The sequence below is a fragment of the Papilio xuthus genome, unplaced genomic scaffold (assembly GCF_000836235.2).
Source record: "Papilio xuthus unplaced genomic scaffold, Pxut_1.1 DF825928.1, whole genome shotgun sequence".
NCBI lineage: Eukaryota > Metazoa > Arthropoda > Insecta > Lepidoptera > Papilionidae > Papilio > Papilio xuthus.
Genome location: NW_013532721.1, coordinates 6,379,152 through 6,389,753, shown reverse-complemented (window position 1 = coordinate 6,389,753; position 10,602 = coordinate 6,379,152).

The window sequence follows — 10,602 nt, the reverse complement described above, 5'->3', positions numbered from 1 at the left end:
CCTGACTTCAGACCATCTCTATATACATGAGTACATTAATTAAAACGATCCAGTCAATCCTATACTAGCAACATCAATAAATTTATCAGTCTGTCAGTTGAAGACCGCGAGATGTGCGAACGGCCCCAGCGGCTATTCCGAGCATTAAGTTCTTACGTGAGCAGCTCGTTTGCGTGTCGAAGTGAGTCGCCGAGCGCTGCATTCCCTGACGGCGGCGTCGGCGTCGCCGTTATCAGATCCGCGACGCACGTGACGGCATCCCGCCCCGCCCCGCACCGCGCCCCCGCCCCTCAACATGCACTACCTTCCCAGAAACGGACAGCATCTCCTCAAGCGGGCCGCGTGTCTCCACGTCTGCCGGCCGTACGCCAACCAACGCCGACTCCGAATGGGACGCGCGTGAGTCGTTTCAGAGATATCCCGCTCAGTTATCTCGCCTAGATTCCAGCTTCCTTTGCCTAACCGAGAAACGCGTTCTACTACGTGACAGACGACGTCCGGAGAACAGGCCGAGGTTAACTTAATACCTAGACTAAAAATCGGTGTGAAATTGCGGGGAAGGGGATCGGGTCGGATGCCTCGTTGCGCTTTGAATAATTCTCCGCGCGGTCCGGCGCCGCTGTTAGCAATTGTCGCGCGGCCGCGCCTTGCGATAGCATCGCGCCGCCCGCCCCATCTAGATCGCGGCGCCGCGCACCAAAGACATGCCCTCGACGGATAAAGTCTTCGCCGGCGACATGCGCACCCGCACGAGGTATGCCTTTGAAAAACTCTATCCGCGAGCGCCGACACTCGTGAAGGCATCCTAGAAACTGCAACAAGAAACCTACGCTCTCCGCGACGCACCTTTATTTTTGCAATCGTAAACTGAAACGGTCATTACTATTCGACGCTTACCTCCACCCTTTTTCCCACAATGAATGGCGGGTGCTTCGATTCATTAGGTCGTGTTTTTCGCTCGTCACATTCGCATTGACTTTAATGATGAAAAATGGTTACCTAATTAGATTTCCGAAGTCGATACTTTTTCGAGCGTCTCCCGCGCCCGCCGCAAAAACTAGCAAAGAATCCGATCGGAGGCCGGTCCATTGGCTGTCGAAAATCTGTCACAACGTGTACGACGAAAGAATAAATAAAGTCAATTTGTTTTATCGGAATGCTATTAAGGTGTTTTTATGCGCCGTGAGTTTCGTCACCGGCGGCGTCGGATTCGCCACATGTGGTGTTGCTGCCCACCTTACATAACAATAATGTGGATTCTTAGCTTTTTCTACAATAATTAACTCGGTCGAACGCACATTAGTCTTTTGCGAGGCACAACAATAATTATCGCGATGCGTATTGGGGTCTTAATGCGCGTCTGTCTCTTGTGCAACCGATACTCGTGTGAATGCGCCCGATACAATCGCTTCACGCCGGGTAATTAATTCATTTTTGTTTTAAAATCGCTTTTGATGAGTTCACGCAGTTATTAGACGATTAAAAATTGAAAAGAAAATGACGAAAGAAATAAAGAATATATACCGCAAAATAGAAATAGCTACTTGGTTGCGCGACTATCAAACAATTTCACTAAATTATTTCGAGGATGCGAGCAAGCATTTAAAAGAAGGATTATAAGATAAAGAAATGGGATTCTGGTTCATTACAAAATTAATATGTATTTGCTTATCTATGTATTTACCGTATGGAAGTAGATAAAAATAGCAAAAAAAATCAATTCACCTTCCTCAAAATTTTAGCCACTTTAACGGTATAATATAACTTAGGAAAATGGCAACAATTTTACAAACAACTACAATTTTATTTATGAAGCACTAATCGATAAAGAAAAACTCCTAAGCATAACGCCATAAAGTACGCTGACGCTATAACTCCTTTATTTATTAGTAATTTAATAAAATACCTTACTTACGGTTATTCAAAATTGATTCAGAAAAATCACCCTTACAAGATCGATGTATCGAATTCAAATTGGGAACATTGATATATTTTTAAAAAGTCTTTGATTCTCAACAAATTATAGTGTTCAAGATTTTTTCAATATGCTCTGCATGCGTAAAGTTATAAAGTTTGTGTGCCCGTAATAAATGTAACATTGCCTCCTGGCGACCATTACTTAACTGCTACCTTGTTATTAAGTTCGATCTTATTTATTTACGGGCTCATGCGGTTTTTAGAAAGATATATAACTTTCCAAGAAAAAATATGCCTACAAGATTAGCTTGCTAAGCCAAACTTTAGTTTGCCAGACTTAAGTTAGAAGTGACTTAAGTCATATTGGATGTTAACTTTTGCCTATCGTGATGCTGCATTCACAATGTATCGGCTTAGTAAATTATGGTTGATTTGTAATTTCCCTTGATGTTCTACTGAGTGACGATGTTGAAGTCAATTACAAAAGTATCTCTGTTTACAAAATGAGAAATTAGTTGGGCTATCGAAATTTCTAATTCTTATGACACTGTATCCAAAACTATATGATAAGATTTGAATGTATTTGCAAGACAATAAAGAAAACAAAAGGCACGAACCGAAAACACAAAAGTGTCGATGGCAACGCCTAGGCGTGAACATTCGATTCGATTGTAAAAAGCGATGTTCAATCGATACTTAATTACACACACGATCGCATAAAATATCGATTTGGAATAATATTCAAACGTACGGCGGCGTACGGCACAGGTGGCGGGCCCCGCCCCGCCCGCGGGCCCCTACACTTCTAAAGTGCAATGTTCAATACACTCTCATAAATTTATCTTTAATATGTATTATTAATCGAATGTCAGTTATACCCTGCGTCTGGACTTGCACGAATGTTTTCAATACATGCAGAACACAGTCCGAATATAAAAATATTATTCGTAAACTAAATTTCAAATGCTGAGGAAATTGTTATAAGACATTTTTTTGGCCACAATTTATACCTTTTAGTTAGTTGTAATCAAATTATATTACTCATGATAAAAGAAATAACTTCTGATATCAATTATTGATTTTCGAAACTTTAAATAGTCAATAAAAATTGTACTTCATTCCATATTTCTTTATAAGTTACTAGTTTTGTAGTATCTAGATAAATGCAAATATATTGTTACTTAAAAGCATATAAACACTTATTAGAACCAATTCAAAATTCATTTAAGAACAAAAGTGTATGTACAAGTGCGACAAGGCTTCAGAATAGTCTCTAATTCGAACATTAAGGTTCACATTATCATTCCAGATAGCGCGAGTTCCTCGCAAATTGTAACAGTACGCAAAAGCTGGCTCAAAGTTAAAGTATGCTTGCTATCTCTCAGATTTATCTCTTAAAACCTACTCGGATTTCTCGGGTCGTTTGCAAGCAACATCGGACAGTCTCAGGCAGATGCATCGGGCACGAAGCTCACTTTTCCAATAATTTCATAGTGGGCCCGGCTCAGGTTGGGCCGATGGAAGGACCATATCGGCCGTCATCTCCGCCGACGGCCACGCGCCTCACGCTATGTAGAGCCCCTTATTAAATGCAAAATATTACATCTTTACATAAGCGGATCTCGTTAACATTGCATTACCAATATTTTATAAGGTTATCGTTAATGCTCTTGTTGTTTTTTTTATCTTTCCGCTTGTAAATGCTCTTATACGTTTTGCTTAACGGAACTTGCATATTGGAATTACCTTATTTTTTTATAAGAGAAGGGGGCAAACGAGCGGCGGGAACACCGAGGTGATCAACGACACTCATGGACATCTGCAACACCAGAGGAACTGCAGATGCGTTGCCGGCCTTTAAGGAAATGATAAGCTCGCTTCTTGAAGGTCCCTAAGTCGTATTGGTTTGGAAATACAGCCGAGGACAGACCGTTCCACAACGCGACTGTGCGAGGCAAGAAATTGCGCGAGAATCGCACCGTTGTGAAATTTCAGCCATCCAGGTGGTGTGGATGGAAACTGGCGGTATGTCGAATAATTTAATCTCTTGGAAATTTTTAGTCGACTTCAAAAAGAAGGAGGTTATATAGATATGACGATTGATAGAGGTGTATAGAGTAGTAAATACATACTGTACCATACTTAATGGGGATAAGGGCAGATTGATGGTGAATATAAATTATAATTAACCTATCCTTTGAATTGAAATAGAAATAACATAAACCAACTCAACTCTAAGTTACAAATGTTTGCACGATGTAGTTTATTATCAACAAGGATGTTGGCAAACCTGAGGCCAACAGGAGTCGATATACTGAGGAATGGCGGAGTAAAGTATTGGCAATGGACCAAGTGAAGGAAATCTATTGACTATGTATGTTGAATAACAGTAGTTAGCTTTGTGAATCTTTATATCACCAGTTCCATTTTAAATTATTTCAAGATTAGCGATAGAAAAAGATGATACAGAACATGTTTTTTGAGATGTATATTAATTAAACATCGCCGAAGGCTCAGGGGTCAAGCACTTGACTTACAATCTGTAGGTCCTGGGTTCGAAGCCCGCTATGTAACAATGTGTTTTTCCATTTCCAAATTACATATGTACATTTATCCGACGTTCTTACGGTGAAGGAAAACATCGTGATGCAACCAGCACATATCTGAGAAGAAATGCAAAGATATGTGTGAAGTCAACCAACCCGCACTTGGACAGCGTGGTTGACTATGGCCTAGTCACCCTTGATTTAGGTAGGCTCCGAGCCCCTCGGTAGGAGCGTATAGTGAGCTGATGATGATAAGATTTTAATTGAAAATAATTATTCTATCTATCTAATTGATTTATTATTTCAATTTTCGTTCAATAAACGTATAAAAAGATTCTCACATTGTATCCTGGGCGGGGCGATGAGAACTGCGGTTCGTCGCGACAATAGTCGTACATCAAACATAACAAGCTTTTTCTCACTTAGTTACTCTATTAGTTTCAATTAATTGAATCTATTTATGTAATGTTCTGTATCTAATTGTTAGTTTTTTATATCCAACCAGTAACTTGATGTATTTAATTAGTACCTCCTATGTACTAAATGATGGCCGCGACTTCTTAAAAAAAAAAGATTACTACGTAGTTCTAGTGTGTGGTAACGTTTAATAATTGATAAAATTTCATTTTTAACTATAGGATGTTGCTTAGCTAGTTGATAGTAAAGGTTTTATATAGCTTAGTACTTCAGTTTTAAAATTAGTAGTGTAAATTAAACTCGTGGAATTAAAAAAAAAATAGTTGTCTAAGTGTTCTTTATGGCTATGCTCTACATCTATGCCGAATTTAAGCAAGATCCTTACCTACTAATAAACATCCATCCAAACATTCGCATTTATAACATTAGTAATATTTGCTATCTATATATAAAAAAGAAAGTCGTGTTAGTTACACTATTCACTCAAGAACGGCTTTACCGATATGGCTGAAAAATGGTGAGGAGATAACTTAGAGCCAGGAGACGGACACAGGATACTATCTATTCAATTTTTTTTCATATTTTTTTAGAATTTATGCCTTGAAAAGCTGCTTTTTATTTAACTTATCTATATATTAAGTTTTTTTATAATATAAATCCACGCGGACGGAGTCGCGGGCAACAGCTAGTCGTAATATACAAATGAAACGTGTAAATTTTTATAACTAAGGACCCCTTTTCATTGAATGCAGAAAATAAATTGTGTATAATGGAATATGTAATTTAACAAGTTGTAAAAAACTTGTATTCGTTCGTATTATTAAAATTCACGTCGGTTAAAAATTTCGTAAGTCAACGACCTCAAAGAAACGATCGTAAAAACTTCGAATTTCCTGATCCATCCGCAAAGGGTAGTTACCGGGAATTGGTAGTTAGGAAAAAAGCGGGTACATCTGTCACAATTATTAAAACACACCTGCAGTCGTGCGCCGCGCATTTACATAAAACGAAATCGCCCCGTGAACGATACACCACGGAATTCTGAATATCCATAAACATAGCTGCCAGCATACCATGGGCCATACTTAAAAACAAAATTAAAGGGGATAGCCGTACGATAATATGAATTAAAAATAATAAAACAAAAAAATAGGAGTCACGGATCGCCTCGAGTGAGGTTTTTTTTTCTTTTCGACCGAAGCCTGCGAACAGACTGCGGCCAGTATCTCCTGACAATATCTTTGACGAGTTTTTTATGCGGCATTATTTTTAAATGAACAGATTATAAATGGTTGTTTGGCGATTTAACGCCCAATCTAATTAGGCAAATGATATGTGTTTTCGGCCAAAGATGGATTTTTGATTGGCTTAACTCTATTAATTGATTGATGGAGCGTTACTGATACATTATCTATTTTTATTAACCTTCGTACAAATAGAGAGCAATGAATTAATTTTATACCTAATTTGTATACTTTTGATCGAAGAAAAATAAGTTTTATTTTTTGCTAATAACATAAATGGAACAAATTTTTATTTCCCTAGATCTTTAGATAACTCTTTTAGATTTTATAATAGATGACTGGATTTTTAATTTATTTTATTTGATTTACAAAAAAGATTTTACTTGTAATTCTTTTGCGCTATCGGTTTTAATTTTTTTTACAAAACAAAAAAAATAATGGAAACCATTTTTTAATGATATTTTGATAGCGTATCTGAGTAGGTTGGTGGCCTAAAAAATCTAGAAAATAATATACATTTATTTATTAGATTTAAAGAAATATACACATGATTTTTTACTTGGACTTTTGACTTTTTTTTGCAAAATTTGCCGAGTGGTAGTAAAATATACTTTTTTAATTTGTTATTTTACACGTGTATTCCGTACTATGAAGTGTGAAAATGATTAATGTTTGTATTGGTAGATTAAAGAGATAATTAAATGCCTCTATCTACAAACACGTCATTGATACTTGCTTAACAGAATAATTATAGAAATAAAACGCCAACACGTTTCTTACTTTTCACAAGCTTAATAAATTTTATATAAGACATGGACAAATAATTATCATTTACGATAATTTATTCCTATGTTTCTACAATGTTTTTAAAGTACAAGCTTTTGCCCGTGACTTCTTCTTTGAGAAATTAAAGAAACAGGAATAATAATAGTAAGTACAATATATTATTTTAGACTATGTTCCTTTCAATAAAGTTATATAGAACTGTTACAGAGTTATCAAATAAATATGTTAATCAAACATACTCCAGAAGAACCTATACATTACCGGGAACATAGGTATCCTATGTGTTCTTCCAGACTGTGCTCTACTGTACCAAATTTCCTTGAGATCAGTTTTGACGTTCTGGAGATACCTACTTTCTTTATAAAGTCAAGTGTCAGAATGTCAAGTGAGGGGACATAAACGTAGAGATTTTAATGAAACTAGTGATGCACCAGTACACCGGCATAGTGTCGGATTTTCTTGCTAACAGTAGTAACAAACATTCATACAAACATCCAAAGTTTCGCATTTATAATAATAAGATTGCCAATAATCATTCTGTCGTATTTGTTGGCTTGTATAATTTTGAACTGAGTAGACGTTTTATTTTTATTGCCCACTTACAAATTCAGAGTTTTTTTAGCGTGTCCCTTAGCGTAGATTTAACTCAACTTATTTAACAACTTTTATTAAGTATTGTTGAACAGCGATGGTCTTAACGTAGTAAATATACATTTCTACATCAAGTTTATAATTCTATATTTCACGTTTAAGCATAGATTTTCCACCAAAATCACTTAATCGCCACGTTCATTCCAGTGAAATTTTTACGATAGCAGCGCCATTAGGTACCTACTTACATACTAATGATCGTTTCCAAGTAAATTAGGACTAATCTTACATTTGTCTTGTTAGGAATTTTATCTGCGCTTTGTTCGGATATTATCAACTTATTTCTAATCTGTTACACTTTAGGCCTTTTATGCCTGTTGTTTATGGTTTGGTTTTTATTTTACAGAAATTATTTAATTTTCTTCTTTCTTTTTTTTAGTATGAATATGAACATAAATACTTATACAAGTGTTATAGGATTCAGTCCCTTGTCAGGATACAAGTAACAAGATATATTATGTCTGCTTCTCATGTTTATAATAGATAAAACATGGAGTTTTTTGAGTCGTTACAAGGCGAAAGACTACCTATATTATGGCACAATCAGAGCAAAAGTGAATTTAATTATTTTCGAAGTTTCGTACTGCGTTATTAGAATTTTCGTAATTTATTTAAATTTTACTTAAAAGGGTATGGTATGAATGTCCGGCGCAGCCTTTCTGCGTGCGCGCGGACTGCAGATGAAGAACGGCGACGTGGGAACGCGGCTCGAGTGGCGAAGTCACACCCGAACCGTGCCACCTCACTTGTTCAGTGCTATCACGTCGCTTTCAATTAAAATACAATCAAATCATAATATCTCCGACGCCTTTCGCAATACGACGGTTTGTCAAAAAAGCGCCCACCACGTCGGGGGACTCTCGCTTGCCCTTCGGCCGACATCATAATTTAACAACACAAAAAGTCGTGTCTTAATAAATAAATCGGTGGATTTTTTCAACGGTCGTAACTTAAGGCGGGAAATCGGATGGAAGTTGAGGGCGAAACTTTTAAAAAAGGAAAGTGGCGTTGCGTCGGCGCGGCGTCTGCCATTGGCCAGCGCGTCGGGGGCGGGCAGCGGCGGCGCGCTATTGGCCGCGCGCGCGTCGGCCGCGTTCATCTCGGAGACGCCACGAATAGATTTTTTTTAAACAAAAGCAATTTTCCTATTCTTCTTGTTGGCGCAATGTTTCTATAGCCCGTTTTTGCTCGGCTCCGTTTTGTATTGTTTATTGTATTCGAGTGCGCGACAATTCGCTCCCGGTTAATTCCCAGCGATATTAACAACGACTCTTCCACGTATTGTTCTGTCGCCGGCGCGGCGGGCGAGGCGGGTGCAGCGCGGCGCATGCGAATACGCTAAAAACTAACGATTGTTATGAAAACACGCGCTGTGACTTGTCGACTTGCAAATCTTGCAGAAGTTGCGGCGCACTAACTCATTGTTAATTAACACAACATAGGTACTTGGCAATGCAGTTTGACAATAGCCATTATTGACGATGAAAAATAAATATTTGCTGTCTATTACATCACAAAGTTTTCCCACAGGATCTCGTCAAAGAACAAATTTATCCCAGTTATTTTTAATTATAGAATCTCCATGGTTCGTTTAATAATTTCAGAACAAAAAAGTCTGGCTGACAGAAATGTAATAAAAACAAAGTTTAAACAGCAACAAAATTCCACACAACCGGCTTACATTAGCTAAAGTAGTATGCAATTTGAGCATTGCATGACAATGCTTACATAAATTAGCAGCGTTAGGGGAAAGGGGGAGAAACGGAGGTCAGTTCGGCATACCTACGTCAGTTGAAACGCTACAGTCAACAAAATATTTTAGCTGAATTTTCATCGTGAAATGCCATAACCCGACTGATTTAAATGTTAGCTTACGAATGACTAAATTAGCGTAACTTCGTGCTCACTTAAAATGACTTATCTAGCTTTACTTATGATCTTAAATTATTCGTTAGATGAAATGCAAGTCGTGCAGTTGTCGAGGTGAATAATAAATATTAAGTTAATCTTTTTTAATCTGTAGCAGCGGAGACGTGGATGGCATTAGATGTTTGAATATTACGTTAAATGTGATATAAATTATATTCATTTTACTATTTAGTTAAATTGCTTAAAATGTTTTATTTGCTTCTTCAATGATACGTGTCAAAAGAAAGATAATATTTTTTACCGTAGAAATAATAACATTTCGTAATTCACACTTTTTAGTCCTTTGACGACCGACACATTAAAATTTTCCGAATTGTACCTTGCAAACTTGAGAAGACAATGCTATATTTGAAAAGCTCTTAGGAAACATCTTCAGTTAAAATATATTTATATTGCCACGGAATAATAATTTAATAAATATACATAAGAATTAATAGAATTAGTACGCAATAAATGCATGCGTAGATGAATATATTTTCTTTCCGTCCATCCTCTCCTCCGTCGATTAAAGGTAGGCAACGCATATGCAATTGCGTATGACTATTGGCAACACTCATTTCGCTGTATTAGCGATTTCAGGTGGCCGCTCGCTCGTTTGCCACCTTATTATATATAATAAAAAAAAAATATAAATGTTATATCAAAGTACAACAATAACAATTTGTCTATAATTATTTCGAACGTAGACGGAAACAGTTTCTAGGAACCATTAAGATCATTGGCCTCGTGGAATCCGTCCATTAGTAGGCGCGGGCGCAGCGTCCGATAAGGAGCGAGAAATGTCCGAGATGTTACCAGATTGCGCCCATTTTTCCTCCAAATTGCGCCCTTTGTCATGCAAAGCGCGCGGGCGCCGTGTGCGGCCCTGGACGTCGCCGCGCGTGTGACGCGCCCTTATCGCCCATCGCCACAAAATTACAATGCAAACTGTGTTCCCAATGCTTCATCACGGATCTACGTCTATTTTTTAATTGCTCTTAAGACAGGTCCAGGATATGGTGCACCCAAAAGCCTTTATTTGCGTTCCATTAAGTTCCTGCATTTTTTGAATATTTTAACTTCACAGTTCATATCAAATGGTTTTTCATTGTCATGTTGCAACGAAGATCGAT